Genomic DNA, 20,024 nt, shown 5'->3' on the forward strand with positions numbered 1-20,024 from the left:
ATCTGTGAAGGATGTGATTCTCAGCAAAACAATGAGAGAAAAACTAGGAGGATCTACAAAATTCCAACCTCTTGATCCCAGCTGTAGTGTTTTCTCGAGGTCAGTCATGATAGAGTTCGGTAAGTTCTAAATTATTTTCCTAGCAATTTCATTTCCCAGTTTATTCTCATTCTCCCAAAGTGTACTATGGAGTTCTTCAGAAGCAGTTTATGTGTGATATGCAGTAGATAAAGTGAAGAAACTGATATACGCATCCACTACCTCTATCACACTTATCCCACATATCCCAGTTTATTTACATATTTTCCACATATCCTAGTTAATGAAACATTTAAATATATAAATGGGGACTGATATATAGTATAGAAATGGCAAAACAAACATTTCACACACATTTCAATTTTCTAATTCCCTGGTTTTTTGAAATTATTTTTAAAATTCATACAGAAGAACAAGATGGCAGAGGAATAGGTGGACGCGGAGTACATCTCTCTCCACAGATACATCAGGAATATACCTTCAGACACAGAGGTGCATGCAGAACACCAGCTGAGAGTGGACAGGAGTCCCTGACTAGTGGAAAATAATATATAGACCCACCCAAACCTTGGTAGGATGAAGGGACTAGGGAAAAACAGAAGTGTTAGTAGGACTGGACCTGCCTTCAGCAGGTGGGGGAACTGAAGCAAGGGTCCGATCCCCACGTCGGGGCAATTGTCGGAGTCAGAGGAGAAACATTTAAGGATGAGAGTGAAACAGCTGATCTGTGGCAGCCTAAGTGGGATGAGAATCAGACAGTCCTTGCAGCCATACATACCCAAGACGGGGATGCAGATCCCCTGGAAGGTGCAGCGGCTGGTAGCTGGAGTTTAGGGATTGTGGAGCAATCCTAAAGCGAGGGCTGCTCTTGACTGTGGAGAGACTGATCAAGGGGATATGAGGGAGGAGACTGTGGTGGCAAATGCCTGTGGAGGAAAGTCGGGCAGCCACGGAAGCTAGGCGATACTGCTGAGTCACGTTTGGCGGTGGAGCCATCACCATAGCCTCTCTCTTCCCACACTGCCAGCATTGGCAGCTGAACAATAGAGAGGCTGGCCCAGCAAGCACCTGACGCACTGAATTACAGAGGAGGACCCCATCCAGGGTGCCCCTTTAAGTGCCTGATGCGCCAGTCTACGGAGTAGGACCCAGCCAGGGGGGCCCCTCTGTGTGCCCGATGTGCCAAACAACAGAGAAGGTCCCCAGGCAACGAAGCCCTCTAAGTGCCTGAACGGGTGGAGTTACGGAGAAAGACTGGCCAAAGAGGCCTTCTGATCGCCAGCTACAAGAGGCTTGAGAAAAGACTGATAGGGCCATAAGTCTTGCGGTGGAGGCAGTCCGTGTCCCTGCACACTTGGCGCTGCCATGGTCCCTGCAAGCCAAGCAGCTGTGCCACCTTCACGGTCAACTCTTACTGGGGCAGAGCTGCCACAGGCAAAAACAGTCTTGTGCCTCTGCATGCGGGGTCGCTTCAGTAGTGTCCTACTCTTTGCAACCCTGGAGACTGTGGCCTGCCAGGCTTCTCTGTCAAGGAGCGGCGTTCTCCAGACAAGAATACTGGAGTGTGTTGGCTAATACTGGTTTCGCGGTTGCGTGGCATGGAGCGGCCCTGAGGAGATACCCCATGTCCAAGGTCAGAGAAGCCCCAGCAAGATGGTAGGCGCTGGAGCGACTTTGAAGAGATACCCCACGTCCAAGGGCAGAGAAGCCCTAGCAAGACGGTAGGAGGGGCAAATTCACATTTAGAATCAAACCTCATCCCCGCCAGAGATGCTCAGAGGGCTCAAACAAACCTTGTGCACGCCAGGACCCAGAGCCCCCACAGAGACTGAGACAGAACTGCGTTTGAGTGTCTCCTGTGTAGGTACGGGTCAGCAGTGGACTGCCGCAGGGGCAGGGGCCCTGGGTGCAGCAGACTTGGCTATGGCATAAGCCCTCTTGGAGGGGGTCGCCATTAGCCTGACCACAGAGCCGCCAGATCTTACACAGGACTGGGAAATAGACTCTTGAAGGGCACAAACAGAACCTTGTGCACACCAGGACCCAGGAGAAAGGAGCACTGACCCCACAAGAGACTGACCCAGACTTGCCTGGGAGTGTGCAGGAGTCTCCAGTGGAGATGTGGGTTGGTGGTGGCCTGCTGCAGGGTTGGGGGCACTGAGTGTAGCAGTACATGCATGGGGCCTTTTGAAGGAGGTCGCCATTATCTTCATTACCTCCACCATAGTTTGGCCCCAGGTAAATAAGAAAGAGCGAGCACAGCTCCACCCATCAACAGAAAGGTGGATTAAAGATTTACTGAGCATGCCTCTGCCCATCAGAACAAGACCCAGTTTCCCCCTCAGTCAGTCTCTCCCATCAGGAAGCTTCCATAAGCCTCTTATGCTTCTCCATCAGAGGGCAGACAGACTGAAACCACAATCACAGAAAACTAACCAACCTGATCACATGGACCACAGCCTTGTCCAACTCAGTGAAACTATGAGACATGCCGTGTAGGGCCACCCAAGAAGGACAGGTCATCGTGGAGAGTTCAGCCAAAATGTGGTCCACTGGAGAAGGGAATGGCAAACTACCTCAGTATTCTTGCCTTGAGAACCCCAGGAACAGTAGGAAAAGGCAAAAGCATAGGACACTGAAAGATGAACTCCCCAGCGGGTAGGTGCCCCCTGGAGATCAGTGGAGAAATAACTCCAGAAAGAATGAAGAGATGGAGCCAACGCAAAAACAACACCCAGTTGTGGATGTGACTGGTGATGGAAAGAAAGTCCGATGCTGTAAAGAGCTATATTGCACAGGAACCTGGAATGTTAGGTCCATGAATCAAGGTAAATTGGAAGTGGTCAAACAGGAGATGGCAAGTGTGAATGTCGACATTTTAGGAATCAGAGAACTAAAGCAGACTGGAATGGTTGAATTTAACTCAGATGACCATTATATCTACTACTGTGGGCAAGAATCCCTTAGAAGAAAGGGAGTAGCCATCATAGTCAACAAAAGAGTCTGAAATGCAGTACTTGGATGAAATCCCAAAAACGACAGAATGATCTCTGTTTGTTTCCAAGGCAACCATTCAATATCAGAGTAACCCAAGTCTATGCCCTGACCAGTAATGCTGAAGAAACTGAAGTTGAACGGTTCTATGAGACCTACAAGACCGTCTAGAACTAACACACCCAAAATATGTCCTTTTCATTACAGGGGACTGGAATGCAATAGTAGGAAGTCAAGAGATACCTGAAGTAACAGGAACATTTGGCCTTGAAGTACAGAATGAAGCAGCGCAAAGACTCATAGAGTTTTGCCAAGAGAACGCACTGGTCATAGCAAACACCCTGTTCGAACAACACAAGAGCAGACTCTACACATGGACTTCACCAGATGGTCAACACCGAAATCAGATTGGTTATATTCTTTGCAGCCAAAATGGAGAAGCTTTATACAGTCAGCAAAAACAAGACTGGGAGCTGACTGTGGCTCAGATCGTGAAGTCTTTATTGAAAAATTCCCACTTGAATTGAAGAAAGTAGGGAAAACCACTAGACTATTCAGGTATGACCTAAATCAAATCCCTTACGAGTATACAGTGGAAGTGACAAATAGCTTCGAGGGATTAGACCTGACAGACAGAGTGCCTGAAGAACTATGGACGGAGGTTCCCGAACTTGTACAGGAGACAGGGATCAAGACCATCTCCAAGAAAAAGAAATGCAAAAAAAGTAAAATGGCTGTCTGAAGAGGCTTTACAAAGGGCTGTGTAAAGAAGAGAAGTGAAAAGCAAAGGAGACAAAGAAAGATATACCCATTTGAATGCAGAGTTCCAAAGAATAGCAAGGAGAGTTAAGAAAGCCTTCTTTAGTGATCAGTGCAAAGAAAGAGAGGAAAACGATAGAATGGGAAAGACGAGAGATCTCTTCAAGAAAATTAGAGATACCAAGGGAACATTTCATGCGAAGATGGGCACAGTAAAGGACAAAAATGGTATAGACCTAACAGAAGCAGACGATAGTAAGAAGAGGTGGCAAAAATACACAGAAGCACTATACAAAAAGGATCTTCATGACCTAGATAATCACGATGCCATGATCACTCACCTAGAGCCAGACATCCTGGAATGTGAAGTCAAGTGGGCCTTAGGAAGCATCACTATGAACAAAGCTAGTGGAGGTGATGGAATTCCAGTTGAGCTATTTCAAATCCGAAAAGATGATGCTGTGAAACCAGTGGACTCAATACGCCTTCAAAATTGGAAAACTCGGCAGCGGCCACACAACTGGAAAAGGTCAGTTTTCATTCCAGTTGCTAAGAAAGGCAATGCCAAAGAATGGTCAAACTACTGAACAATGCACTCATCTCACACGCTAGTAAAGTAATGCTCAAAATTCTCCAAACCAGGCTTCAACAATATGTGAACCATGAACTTCCAGATGTTCAAGCTGGTTTTCGAAAAGGCAGAGGAACCAGGGATCAAATTGCCAACATCCGCCGGATCATCGAAAAAGCAAGAGAGTTCGAGAAGAGCATCTATTTCTGCTTTATTGAGTATGCCAAAGCCTTTGACTGTGTGCATCTCAAGAAACTGTGTAAAATTCTGAAAGAGAAGGGAACCCCAGCCCACCTGATCTGCCTCTTGAGAAATCGGTATGCAGATCAGGGAGCAACAGTTAGAACCGGACATGGAACAACAGACTGGCTCCAAATAGGAAAAGGAGTATATCAAGGCTGTATATTGTCACCCTGCTTATTTAACTTATATGCAGAGTACATCATGAGAAACGCTGGGCTGGATGAAGCACATGCTGGAATCAAGATTACCGGGAGAAATATCAATAACCTCAGATATAAAGATGACACCACCCTTATGGCACAAAGTGAAGAAGAACTAAAGAGCCTCTTAATGAAAGTGAAAGAGGAGAGTGAAAAAGTTTGCTTAAACATTCAGAGAACTCATGCCGTCTGGTACCATCACTTCATGGCAAATAGATGGGGAAAGAGTGGAAACAGTGGCAGACTTTATATTTTTGGGCTCCAAAATCACTGCAGATTGTGACTTCAGCCAGGAAATTAAAAGATGCTTACTCCTTGGAAGAAAAGCTATGACCAACCTAGACAGCATATTAAAAAGCAGAGACATTACTTTGCCAACAAAGGTCCATCTAGTCAAGGCTTTGGTTTCTCCAGGAGTCATGTATGGATGTGAGAGTTGGACTATAACGAAAGCTGAGCGTGGAAGAATTGATGCTTTTGAACTGTGGTGTTGGGGAAGACTCTTGAGAGACCCTTGGACAGCAAGAAGATCCAACCAGTCCATCCTAAAGGAGATCAGCCCTGGGTGTTCATTGGAAGGAGTGATGTTGAAGCTGGAACTCCAGTACTTTGGCCACCTGATGCGAAGATCTGACTCATTTGAAAAGACCCTGATGCTGGGAAAGATTGAAGGTGGGAGGAGAAGGGGACGGCAGAGGATGAGATGGTTGGATGGTATCACCAACTCAATGGACATGAGTTTGGGGAAACTCCGGGAGTTGGTGATGGACAGGGAGGCCTGGCGTGCTGCCGTCCAAGGGGTCGCAAAGAGTCGGACACGACTGACATTGACTGACTGAATAAACTGAACTGAACTGATGTACCCATGGGTTAGTTAGACAAACAACATCAGAACATTGCAGTTTAAGGAAGAGAGCATTTTCTTGCAGGGCCATGCAAGGAGATGGGTGGCTTATGCCTTTAACAATCCTGAACTTTCCAAACACTTTCAAGAATGCCCACTTATACAAAACTTGAGGGAGGAATGTGATTAGCTCTGACAACCTTCTTGCTGTCAGATATTCTATTCTTGAAGAAAAGTCATAGTGAGGTAACTGTGTTCCTGTAAACCTCTAGCAAAACAAATATTAGTCTCAATGCTGAAAGGTAAGATTCCAAGCTTGACTTTCACACTCCAAGGTCCTGTTTAGGAGGAGGGGCTTCCTGGGCAAGCTGATTATCCTGCCTGAGAGCATTCATCCAGCACCCAGTCTTGGTCCTCCCACCAGTGGCCAGTCACAGCTGAAGATGCAGCTCTCAGTCTCTGGGCCCTCCTCTTACCAAGGTCCCCATACCCTGCCCAGCCACCTTAAAGGAGGGAGCCAGGTGCCCAGCCCACAGTTGCCCTCAGTCTTCTCAGTCTACCCTAACTTTGGGGGGGAAGCTGGGTCTTGTAGACTCTGACCCAATCAGATTATTGCAAGCGTTGAGTCATGGAGGTGGGGATGGCAGAGGTAGGTTGCCTAGTGCTCTGAACCCTGGGCCAGGCCAGTGAGTGTCTCTAGCAAGGTCTCTGGACCTCTGCAAGACTCGGCCTTTGGCCTGTCCCCAGGCTCCACCCCTTGCTACCCAGACCAAGGCCAGAGGACCTGGAGGGCCATGGACGAAGGCTGAAATATACCTTTTACTACACTCTGCTGAGAGGCTGACTATTGGTGGACCTGGTCTTCTAACCTCTATGGTCTTTAGCTAAGGACGGCAGCTCCATGCCCATCTTGCCCCTATTACAGTATCTTCCTTGGTGAGATTATACAAACTTTGACTGAAAGTGGGTAACTTAGACCATCATGGTCTATTTCCACTAGCCCAAGATAATCACATTCTACTCTGTTTCTATAACTCAGGTAAATTAACTAACAATATCATGTGATGATATAGTTTTTATCTTCCTCTAACTGAAATATTATACTTAAAAAGCATAATGTCCCCTCAGACATATATATTGCAAATGGGGGAACCATTTATTCATTCACTGCTGGAGCTATAGTTGAATTGTTATATTTTGAAAACAATTTTTATTGGAATGGAGTTGCTTTACCATCTTATATTAGTTTCCGTTGTACATCTAAGTCAATCTATTATAGGCATACATAGATCCCTTCATTTTTGGATTGTCTTCCCATTTAGGTCACCACAGAGCACTGAGTAGAGTTCCTTCCACTTTTTTCGTTTTTGAATTCAAATTAAGTTATTTGTATTAACTGGAGGATAATTACTGTACAATATTGTGATGCTTTTTGCCATATATCAACATTAATGAGCCATAGGTATACATGTGTCCCACACATCCTTAAGCCCCACTCACCTCCCTCCCCACCCTATTCCTATGGGTTGTTCCAGAGCACTGGTTTTGAATGCCCTGCTTTATGCATATATAAACCTGAATGATGATTTTCCTGAATGATGAAATATGCAATTTTCTCTATATCACATATGAGTTATGGGTGTAGTTTTTTCTACATTAAATTTGATATCTGTATTTATGTTTGGAAATCTAGCTGTATATTTTTGGTCATGATAGATGGACTATTGTATGTTTCACATCTGGATATCTCTGCACTCTTTTCCCTACATAAATATGGAATGCTGTATTCTTCACATAGGAAAATTTGAGCACATGTTTTCCTGAATAAAGTATGGAATATTTTGCAGTTTTCTAATGAAAATCTCACTTAAGATTTTCGGACATGAAGTATATAATTCTCCATAGTCCAAATATGAAACACCGAGGCAAATTTTCATTACTGAACTAGGAAATTTGTACATCTCATAAATGATCATCTAGGTAAAGATTTTCCTACATGAAAGTTGGTATATTTCATATTTCACATAAAGAAATATGGACACAGATCTCCTTGTTTGGGGATACTCTGTATTTCACATATGAAAACATGGGTGCTGATGTTTCTACACTAAATATGTAACTCTCTATATTTCCCATTTGAAAATCTAGACACAGGTTTTCCTGCATGAAACATGCAATATGCTATATGAAAATCTGGAAAAAGGTTTTCCTGCTTAAATACTGAATGTTTTATTTTACACTTATTAAAATCTGTGTGCACATTCTGCACATGACATATGGAATTCTCTTGTGTTTCTCTTTGGAAAATATAGACATTCAGGAACCTACATTAAATATTAAATTCTCCTTAGAACTCATATTAAAATATTGGCACAGGTGTTGTGGGCCTAGGTTTTCAACTGTGAAATTATATAATTCTGTATGATTCACGTGTGGAAATCTGAGTGCAGATTTTCCTAAATGAAGTATGAAATCATGTATATCTTACAGATGATAAGTTAAGTGTAGATTTTCTGCTATATTGCTATATGGGATTCTGCATATTTCATATAAGAAAACCTTAATTATGATTTTTTGACATAGAATATGTAATTCTAATTTCACATATAGATATCTGGGAACAGATTTTCCTACTTGAACTATGACATCTCTATATTTCACATATAGAAATCAGTGTACAGATATTCACGCATCACATATGAAATTTTCCACGTTTCGTATGTGGGACTCTCAGGCCAGATATTTTAGAAAATATATGGAACTCTCTATATTTCCCAAGTAAAAACAAGATGAGGAAGTTTTGAGATGAAATATGGACGTTTGTTCATTTCTCATATGAAAACCAGGGTACAGATTTTCTTACATGACATATGAAACGTGTATATTTTAGATACGAAAATTTGAGTTCAAATTTTTTACATGAATTATGGAATTTTCTATGTTTCAAATATGGAAAACTTACCTTAGATATGCTTCTATGAAATATAGAATCCCTATATTTCCTATATGACATGTGGACCCTGATTTTGCTCCATAATATGTGCAATTCACTACATGTCATATATGAATATCTTGGTTTAGATTCTCCCACATGAAATATGGAATTCTCTGTATGTCCCTTTCAAAACATGAGGGCAGGTTAACTTGACGAACAATGGAATTCTTTATATTTCACATTTGAAAATCTAGGTGCAGATTTTCTACATGAAATATGAAATTCTGTACATTTCTTGTATTAAGGTATTAGTGCAGATTTTCCCACTTCAAATATGGAATTCTCTATATTTCATATAGGAAAGCCTGAAAGATGACTTTCCTACAGGAAATATGTAACTTTCTATATTTCATACACGAAAATATGGGTACAGAATTTTCTCCAGGAAGTATGAAATCTGTATTTCATGTCTGAAAATCTAGCTGTATATGTTTGGTCATGATATATGAAATATTGCATGCTTCACATATGGATATATGTGCACGTATTTTCCTGAAAGCATAGGGAATTCTGTATTATTCACATAGGAAAATTTGAGTATCCATTTTCCTGCTGAATCATGGAATTCTACTTTCATAAATGAATTTCTCAATTAAATTTTCTGACAAGAGATGTACAATTCTCTATCATTCAAATATGAAATTCCAGTAGCAAATATTCATTCCAGAAATACGAAATGTGTACATTTCACAAATGAAAATCTAGATAGAGCTTGTCTTACATGAGGTGTGGTACTCTTTACATTCCATATAAAAGATCTGAGCACAGATTTCCTTGATTTAAATATAGACTAATCTGTGTTTCACATATGAAAATATTGGCGTTGTGTGTTCTACAATATATGTATTTCTCTACATTTCACAAATGAAATGTTCAATTCTTCGTATCGCATTTATAAATATTGGCTGCACATTTTCCTACATGGTATATGGGATTCTCTGTGTTTAGCATTTGAAAATATAGACTTTCATTTTCCTACACTAAATATTAAATTCCCTAAACTTCACATATTAAAATATTAGCATGGGTTTTGTAGGCATAGTTTCTCAAATGTGAATGTGGAATTTTGTGTTTTGCATGTGGACATCACATTAGAAGTTTTCCTAAATGAAATATGGACTTCTGTATATTTTACAGGTGATAATTGGAGGAAGGGTTTTTCTGCTATATTGATACATGGGATTCTGTATTTTTCATATATGAAAATCTTATGATTTTATTACATAAATATGTAACTGTCTATATTTCACATTATACAACACTGGGAAAAACTTTACCTACATGAAATATGAAATCTCTACTTTTCACATATATTAATCAGTGAACAGATTTTCACACATGACATAAGAAATTTTTCATCTTTCATATAAGGAAATCCCATCCCAGACATTCATACAAAAAAACCCTGAAGTCTATATTTCATATATGAAAATACAGTTGCCAATTTTCCCACATGAAATGTGGAGTTCTCTCTATAGAATCACATGTGAAACCTGGACACCCATTTACCACAAAATATGAAATCTTCTATATATCATATAGGAAAATCTCTGCTCAAATTTTCCTCTAGGCAGTACTTAACATTATGTATGTCACACATGAAAAACTGGGTGCTAATTTACCCATGTACAATCCGGAATTGTGTATATTCTGGATATCAAAATCTGTGCACCAATATTACTACCTAAACTATGGAATTCGGTATATTTCACATATGAAAATCAGGGTGAAATTTTACTCAGTTAAAAATGGAATTCTCTATATTTTACATATGAAAATGTCAGTGCTGAATTTACATCATGAAATATTGAACTTTTTGTATTTCACTTTAGGAAAATCTGGATGCTGAGTTTCTTACATGAAATATGGTATTTTCTATACCTCATATATGACAATCTGGGTGGTGACTTCCTTACATTAAATATGGAAATCTCTATATTTCACAGACGAAAATCATGGCATTGGTTTTCTTAAGATATGGAGAACCTATATGGTATTGGAGTTCTCTCTGTTTCACAAATGAAAATATGTGCACCACTGCTTCTTCGCAAAATATGGAATTCTTTGTATTTCTTCTATCAAAATCTAGGCTTGAACACTCTTTCATGGAAGTTGGACTTCTGTATATTTCACATTTGAAGATCAGAATGGATTTTCCTATGAGAAATATGAAATCACTGCATTTCGTGTGAACCACTGGTTCTTCAGGTACTGACACATTTGTTCCCTGTTTGTGTCCCTGTGCCTTGCACATGCGTGTGTACAGGTGTGTGCTTGTGTCACCTGTGTTTGCGTGTATGTGCATGGGCCCAGCCCCCTGCTGACATGGGAGATGAAGGCGAAAGAACATGAGATGTCTAACAACGAGAAGAGGAGGCAGGAGACGTCCACAGTCTAGGGGAGACTGGTCCACGCATCTCTGCGGTGACCCTGTTCAGGACAAGAATGAGCAAAGGATGGCCAGTGACAACTCTGGGTAGTGAGTCCACAAATCTGCAATTACCTCAGGAGACAAAGACAGGCTCACAATTTCTGCTGTGCTGTTGTGTGTGTTTGTATCCGCAAGAGGGGTTGGAGGGTTTGCAGAGTCACCCAGTGTAAATCAAGTGGTGGGGGCTCTAAAATCATGACCTGTGGACCCCTCAGTCTGTGGGGGCATTGGCTCTGATTAAAACTCTTCAAGAAATGGGCATAGAAGGAACCTACCTCAACATAGTAAAGGCCACATATGATAAGCCCACAGCAAATATTATTCTCAATGGTGAAAAACTGAAAGCATTCCCCCTAAGATCAGGAACAAGACAAGGGTGTCCACTTTCACCACTATTATTCAGCATAGTTTTGGAAGTCCTAGCTACAACAATCAGAGATGAAAAAGAAATAAAAGGAATCCAGATCGGAAGAGAAGAAAGTATAACACTCACTGTTTGCAGATGACGTGATGCTGTACATAGAATACCATGATACTATCAGAAAATTACTAGAGCTAACCAGTGAATTTAGCAAAGTCGGAGGATACAAAATCAATACACAGAAATCATTTGCATTCCTACATACTAACAATGAAAAATCAGAAAGAGAAATTAAGGAATCAATTCCATTCACCACTGCAACAAAAAGAATAAAACATCTAGGAATAAACTTACCTAAGGAGACAAAAGAACTATATACAGAAAATTATAATTTGATGAAAGAAATCAAAGATGATATAAACAGATGGAGAGATAATCCAGGTTCCTGGGTAGAAAGAATCAATATTGTGAAAATGACTATACTACCAAATGCAATCTACAGATTCAATGTGATCCCTATCAAAGTACTAATGGCATTTTTCACAGAACTAGAAAAAAAAAAGCCACAGTTCGTACGGAAACACAAAAGACCCTGAATAGCCAAAGTCATCTTGAGAAAGAAGAATGGAGCGGGAGGAATCAACTTACCTGCTTTCAAATTATACTACAAAGTCACAGTCATCAAGACAGTACACAAAAACAGAAATAAAGGCCAAGGGAACAAGATAGAAAGCCCAGAGAAAAACCCACACACATGTGGGCACCTTATCTTTGACTTAGGAGGCAAGAATATACAATGGGAACAAGACAGCAGTTTCAGTAAGTGGTGCTGGAAGAACTGGACAACTCAGTGCAAAGAATGAAATTAGAACACTTCCTAACACCATCAGTTCAGTTCAGTTCAGTTCAGTCGCTCAGTTGTGTGCGACTCTTTGCGACCCCATGAACCGCAGCACGCCAGGCCTCCCTGTCCATCACTAACTCCCGGAGTCCACCCAAACCCACGTCCATTGAGTCGGTGATGCCATCCAACCATCTCATCCTCTGTCATCCCCTTCTCCTGACCTCAAACTTTCCCAGCATCAGGGTCTTTTCCAATGAGTCAGCTCTTCCCATCAGGTGGCCGAAGTATTGGAGTTTCAGCTTCAACATCAGTCCTTCTAATGAAAACCCCGGACTGATCTCCTTTAGGATGGACTGGTTGGATCTCCTTGCAAACCGAGGGACTCTCAAGAGTCTTCTCCAACACCACAGTTCAAAAGCATCAATTCTTCTGCGCTCAGCTTTCTTTATAGTCCAATTCTCACATCCATACATGACCACTGGAAAAACCATAGCCTTGACGAGACGGCCCTTTGTTGGCAAAGTAATGTCTCTGCTTTTTAACATGCTGTCTAGGTTGGTCATAACTTTCCTAACACCGCACACAAAGATAAACTGAAAATGGACTAAAGACCTAAATGTAAGACCAGAACCTATATAACTCTAGGAAGAAAACATAGGCAGAATACTGTATGACACAAATCATAGTAAAATCCTCTATGACAAACCTCCTAGAATAAAGGAAATAAAAACAAAAATAAATAACTAGGTGCTAATTTAATTTAAAAGTTTTTGCATAGCAAAGGAAACTATACACACAGTGAAAAGACCACCCTCAGAATGGGAGAAAATAATAGCAACTGAAACAACTGACAAACTATTAATTTCCAAAACATACACACAGCTCATACAAGTCAATACCAGAGAAACAAACAACCCAGTCAAAAAGTGGGCAAAAGTCCTAAACAGATATTTCTCCAAAGAAGACATAGAGATGGCTAAGAAACACATGAAGAGATGCTCTCCATCACTCATGATTAGAGTGTTAGTCGCTCAGTCGTGTCCAACTCTTTGCAAGCTCACGGACTGTAGCCCACCAGGCTCCTCTGTCCATGGAATTTTCCAGGCAAGCATACTGGAGTGGGTTGCCATTTCTTCCTCCAGGGGATCTTCCTGACCCAGGGATTGAACCTGGGGCTCCTGCACTGCAGGAAGACTCTCTACCATCTGAGGCACCAGAGAAGCTCATTATTAGAGAAATGCAAATCAAAACTACAACGTGATATCACCTCACACCAGACAGAATGGGCATCATCAAAAAGTCCACAAGCAACAAGTGCTAGAGATGGTGGGAATGTAAATTGATACAGTCACTATGGAAGACAGTGTGGAAATGCCTTAAAAAACTAGGAATAAAACCACCATGTGACCCAGCAATCCCACTATTAGGCATATGACCTTCCAAAAACCAAAGCTGAAAAAGACACACGTACCCCAGTGTTCACTCCAGCACTATTTACGGTAGCCAAGACATGGAAGCAAGCTAGATGTCCATCGACAGAGGAATGGATAAAGAAGCTGAGGTGCGTATATACAATGGAATGCTACTCAGCCATAGAAAAAAAGGAATGCATCTGGGTCAGTTCTAAGGAGGTGGATGAACCCAGAGCCTATTATACAGAGGGAAGTAAGTTAGAACGAGAAAAACAAATACCGTATATTAACGCATACATGTGGAATCTAGAAGGATGGTACTGATAAACCTGATCCCAGAGCAGCAATAGAGACGCAGACATAGAGAACAGACTTGTGCACAAGGGTAGGGGAGGAGAGGGAGTGGGTGAGATAAATGGAGAGAGTAGCATGGATGAATATACATTAACATATGTAAATAGATAGCCAATGGGAATTTGCTGTATGACTCAGGGAACACAAACGGGGGCTCTGTAATAACCTAGAGGGGTGGGAATGAGCGGGAAGTGGGAGGGATTCAAGAGGGAGGGGACATATGTACACCGAAAACTATGGTTAATTCAGGTTGAGGTGTGACAGAAATCAAACCAATACTGTAAATAATAATCAATCAATGAAAAATAAATATTTGTTAAAAGCTAGAAATAGGTAATTTGGAAATTACCTAGAATGTCACAATTGAGAGGGAAAAAACCCCTTAATATGTGATCTATTGCCTTCCAGGTTCCGTTCTCTTCATTTTTAAAAAGTATGAGATAGGGGAGTTAATGTCTTCATGATACTGTATCTATTATTTGGACCAGGAACTGTTCTCTGTGATATGTGCATGCTGACCTGACATCCCATGGTCTTTCATGCACTTAGGAGACACTGTGTTCAATCCGTACACGGTAAAGTTTCCTGCGGATGGACATGTGGATCTGCCTTTTGATCCAGAGTACACTAGACACCGCAATGTGTTCCAGATTGGGGGTCAGATACAACACGTCTCTGTTCCTCTCCACCTGGCACCAATCTGACTCAGCTCTTGCCAGGGAGGTGACTTTGGGTAAATTCATTCACCCGTTAACCGCTACGTGTTTCTGCTTCCTCAGCTGCCGAAAGGGATGACAGCATTAAAAATGCTACCTCATAGTGTTGTGATGAGTACTCAAAGACTTCATTATACGTGCACACATGGAGAGCTAACCACGGTTCAGAAGGGTGAGCTTATCTTCCTGCCTCTCTTCACTTCCGTTTCTGCTTGTACTCACACCCCCGTCCCTGCCCCCACCCTTTTCCCCTCCCACCCCAACTCCGCTCTCTAGCACCCGTGTCCCATCCTCAGACTCTCCATCCAAAATCATGGCTGACGATCTCCTCAGATTTACCTAAATGTAAGACCAGAACCTATATAACTCTAGGAAGAAAACATAGGCAGAATACTGTATGACACAAATCATAGTAAAATCCTCTATGACAAACCTCCTAGAATAAAGGAAAATTAATTTCCTTTATTATGAAAATTATGAAAATATCCACACCATTACCCTTGGATTAAAAATCATGAATATTAGCAGAAGAAATAAGAAACACACTAAAACTGGCAATGTGAAAACTAAACAAGAAATAAAGCATTAATGATGAAAGTTTGACTATTAACATTTTCATATCTTCATTAGATTGAGATTTTCAGAATTTGATACAGGGGAATTAGACTTGATAAAAAGAAAGCCAAAATAAAAAAAAAAACCTATGTGAAGAAGTTTCTTGGCCTTTAAATGACCCTCTATAAGGTTTTTAAAACTTTATATACTCTAGTTCTATAACTGGCCAGTGACCACTTACTTCCTGTCATTATACATATCATAGGAAGGGGTCATTAGACTTGTAACTGCATAGAGAATATGCACTAAATTTTTCCATACGAGCACATGATGAAGCCTCAGTGTTGTATTTAGGCTTCACAATGTCCCCACAGGAAGAGCCGAATACTCATTATGCTAAAAAAAAAAAAATCCTTCCCCCATGCCTCATACAATCCATTCTTGAGGCCCTGAAGGGCTGAAGTGATGCTGCAAGGTCCATGCGGTGAGTCAAAGGTGGTCTTGACACTGTGTCCCTGGAGCACTATCCAGGGAAATGTGGAACAGCAATAATATTAACTACAGTAATGACAACAGCTAGAATTGACCGGGAACGTACCATATGGCACATACTGTTCTGACACTTTCCCCTGTCTTAACATGGTCAGTGTTCTACACTGCCCCATGAAGTAGTTAAATTTACTCCAAGCTAGTGCTTCTATGTGGCTAATGGAAGAATGAGGCACAGAGACACTATGTTACTTGCTCAGAGTCGCCCAGCAGTCAGGGAACCACTGGTCTCGAGGCATTGTGGAAACCTCAGTGTGTTCTGTATTTATTCAGTCAAGGCTAAGATCCAACGGCTATGGCAAAATATGTAGAATAACAGCTACCACATAACACAAATTGATCTTACCTCAGAAATGCACACGAAATAGAAATCGGATTTCTTCAGAAATCTTTCAGATAGAGGCTTGGCAAGACTGCATCAGGATGTTTTGTAGAAAGGATAGTCTGAGAGCCTCCTCAGAACAGCAGACAGCAGGTCAGTGAGTCTCCTAGACTGGAGGTCTTGGGTTTGTGCATCAGAGAAGGCAGCAAACCCCTGTCACCTACACATGCTCCCAGTGGAGACAGAGCCTGGCAGGAGGCAAAATAAGACCATTCCTCTGCTCTAGTAGTGCCTAGACAAGTTGTCCATGTCAATCAGAACTGAGGAATTCTAAAAAAAGAAAAATGGAGATTTCATGATCCGCACTCGGTGCATCTCACTTAGTGCAGCTACAATAGTGCCCTAGAATCTGTCCGTTTTCACTATGCTTGGGAAACTCTCAGGGACTTTAGTAAACCTCATTAGTAGCGAGACTGTCAGCAAAATAAGGGAAATAGCGATCAGAACACATATCAGAAAAAAAAAAAGTAGAGATGATCAACAAAACCCAAAGCTGGCTCTTTCAAAAGATCAATACAAATTCATAAACGTCTACTCATGTAGACCAAAAAAAGCAAGATATCTAAAGACAACACTTACGAATATCGGAAGTAAAATAGATTTCAGATCTCACAGAAATTAAAAGGATTCTGTGAATGATTATAATAACTACATCTGGCAATTTCGGTGAAAGGAACTAACTAACAAAGTTGAGCCAAAAAGAAATAGATAATCTATTTAAAAATCGAGCTTGTAGTTGAAAAATTTACAGAAATCTCCAGGCCCAGGTGGTATCCCTGGCACAACAGACAAAGGGAGGGAAAAAATGGGTAGGGACAGAGAAAAGGTGACTATATTCTAACACAACCAGTTACTCAAGGTAAAATGGGCCAAATCCAAGCAATGTGATGAAGCCATTGGTTTTATTTTCTCATTGTCCTCCAGCTTCTCCTTCCTGCCTCCCTCCTTTGCCCCAGTTGCTTTCTCCTTCTTAAGTCCTGCCCTGCATCAAGAGTAGCAGTGTTATGAGGCGCGATTCCCATATTGTAACTGATATCCGCTGGCTGACTGACATTCAGCTGGATGCTATCATCCCTGCAGCTGGTATACTCAAGCTTTCTGTCTCATCATGGACCAGAAGGTTTCACTCCTAATTTCAGGTATAGCTAGGAGAGAAGGTGCAGGGCACACGTTGGAGCCTTGAGTCCTTCATCTGTGAAATGCGGATGACCACAAATTGTGGGAGAAACAGAGATTTCGGCACCAGACCCTTTGCAATGAGTGCTAAACCCAATGAAACATGACAAACTCAGAGCATCACGGGACTCCTTGACATTCAGAAGCACCTCAAGTAGATTTCCCTGCCAGGACTGTTGCGTTTATTGCTCCTTCAGCCTGGAATGCTCTTCCCTTAGGTAAGCCCATGGCCTGCTCCCTCACTTCCTCCACATCTCTGCTTAATTGCCATCTTTCAGGGAGATTTTCCCTCATTATCTTGAATAAAATAATAACATCATACCCCACACACCCCCTTTCCCCTGATCTAGTATTATCTTTCTTCATAGTGCCTGCCACCCACCCTTGATTTACTTACTGACTACCAGGTCTCTGAAACGAGAGACTTGGTCCGTTTTGTCCTGTTACAAACTCCTCGAATAGCGCTCTGGTATATGGCAGGTGCTCAGAAAACATTTGCTGAAGGACAGTCGGGAGCCAGGCCCTTTACACACATCGCTAACATGCACAGGTACCCTCCAAGACCGACACTGGCCCCACTGAATTAATTATCATACACGCTCAATGACACACAGTCAGCATGTCAGGTTCCAGGCTTCGGAATCATATCTGCCAGCTTCCAAATCCTCAGCTCCTGGACAGAGACCTCACAGCCAAGAACTCAAGAGGTTTTATTTCTAACACAACGACTCCAAACAGCTCAGGTAGATACCCAGACACACAAAAAAAGGTCACTGAGTATCTGCACAGAGAGCTCACAACTCGAGCCTCAGACCCTCAAATACGACAGAGACCAAACACACTGCGACAAAGAGCCTCCAAACAGACCAAGGTCGTCAAGACAGAAACAAATGAGAATCGCACAGATACTTCACATCACGGAGACTGACTTCCGAACCACTCCGGACACTTACTAAGTTAATACAGAAACCGCTAAGCAGAAAGACATAACTTTGAGTAACTCAAGAACATCATACAACCTGCAGATAAAGTTCCCAGACAAATGGAAAACCTGCACCCTGTGCGCAGACCCCAAGCAGCTGAGAGTTTCCACCTTAAGACAAACCCCTCCTCAAAGCAGCTCAGAGACAGCACAACTTGGGACCCAGAATCAAAAGCTCAGAGATCTCACATTCTGGGGCGCAGACGCCTACACAGACATCTCACACCCAGGGACTCAAGTGCCCCAAAGCTCCAAAAATGCACATCCCGGCACACAGGCACACACATCCTAGAGGCTTTGGACTATGGCTCTCAAAATCCACTCCGATCAAATACCCCATCACCCACAATCCTGGCCAATGGCTCAGAGAGATCAAACGTACCCAAAACAGCATCTGTGATGTCACACGTAGCCATACACAACCCCAAGCTCCCTGACCCAGGTTACTCTCCAGGGAGAGACACGAAACAAGCCCTGAGACCTCTCCCTGGTCATGAATTGCATGCATCTGTGCGACTTACCGCGCGTTGCCATCTGATCCAGACTGAGGGAGAGCTCAGTAAGACTGAAACACGGTCGCCCTGCACAGCCACTGACTGTGCCGAACCTCGCCAGTAACCAAGGCAGCCATTCAACCCCTTCGGGAAAAGCGGTAAAACTCGGAGAAAACATGGCACACTCTGAAAAGCCGGGCAAACGAACGCAGGCGCCCTGGTATACACACGCCTCGCGCCCAGAGGTCCAGCTCCGCGACCTCAGTGCCTGTCTAAGACAGGCAGCCAATGGGAACTGAGCAGGAGAAAAAGGAGGGCGGGAGTAGCCGGACTTCCGCGTATACTCGCGCTCCGGAAGAACTAATTCCGGCCATCTCCCGGTCGCCTTACCCCCAAAGCGGCAGCCAATCTCTCGCTCTGGAGCCATCCCCACCTTGGATGTGACCATGTCAAAACGAAGGGGTGGAGTTGGAAAAGAGACAAAGAAAGTTGCGGCTTAATATCAGTGTCCACTCAAATTCAAATGCGGCGGGAAGGCGGAGTGGAGCGAATGCGGTTGGACCCAGTGGCGCCATGAGTGCCTCCGCTGGGAACTGTGGTCGATGCCCGACGCCGTGTCAGGGGACCCTCTGTGTTGTCACACGCACTCTCCCAATGGTACCTTCCAGAGTGGGTGGTCCTACCGCTACCCCTCAGCGGTACATCCCAGGACAAAACTGTTTCATCTCGAGCGCCTCTTGGTGGTGAGATTGGGGAACAACAGACGTAGATTCCCCAACCTTCCCAGGATGATAATGCAAAGGGTGGAAAGACAAAGTCAGGAGGAAAACCCCACAGATTGCCACACTCTTGGACTCGGAAAAAAGTCTTCATAAACTGAAGATTACTCCTCTGTGGTGGCCACTATTGTAACAGGAAGCATTCAAAGAATTTTCTCTGTGCTGAGCATTGGCATTGGTGCTTGTTTGTGCTTTCCTGCTTAACACAGAATAGGTCTCATGGGGAAAGGCGGCCACAGTCCCCCAACTGGCAGAAGAGATAAAGCTACTGAGAATGGAATCCGAAGGCCTGGCGTGGGGACGGCCTCTGTCGCTGACTGCGAGTGATATGTGAAAGGACAACA

General features: G+C 42.7%; 1 protein-coding gene across 43 annotated transcripts in view; it reads right to left on the reverse strand.

Moving 5' to 3' along the window:
* The window catches only part of LOC145537117 (histone-lysine N-methyltransferase PRDM7-like), a 50,649-nt gene extending 31,092 nt beyond the window's left edge, over positions 1-19,557 (reverse strand). For 16 of the 43 annotated variants that reach the window (XM_081567846.1, XM_081567842.1, XM_081567850.1 and 13 more), the window contains exon 1: positions 18,929-19,180. The gene's annotated coding sequence lies outside the window, so the exon portion shown is untranslated. Of the gene's footprint in view, positions 1-16,213; positions 16,520-18,928 lie in introns of all 43 variants that reach the window. The other 27 variants (XM_081567847.1, XM_081567844.1, XM_081567851.1 and 24 more) reach the window with 3 other exon arrangements.
* Positions 19,558-20,024: the final 467 nt, after the last annotated feature.

The sequence above is a fragment of the Giraffa tippelskirchi genome, chromosome X (genome assembly GCF_054371585.1).
Source record: "Giraffa tippelskirchi isolate mGirTip1 chromosome X, T2T-mGirTip1v1.2.pri, whole genome shotgun sequence".
In the NCBI taxonomy this organism is placed as follows: Eukaryota; Metazoa; Chordata; class Mammalia; order Artiodactyla; family Giraffidae; genus Giraffa; species Giraffa tippelskirchi.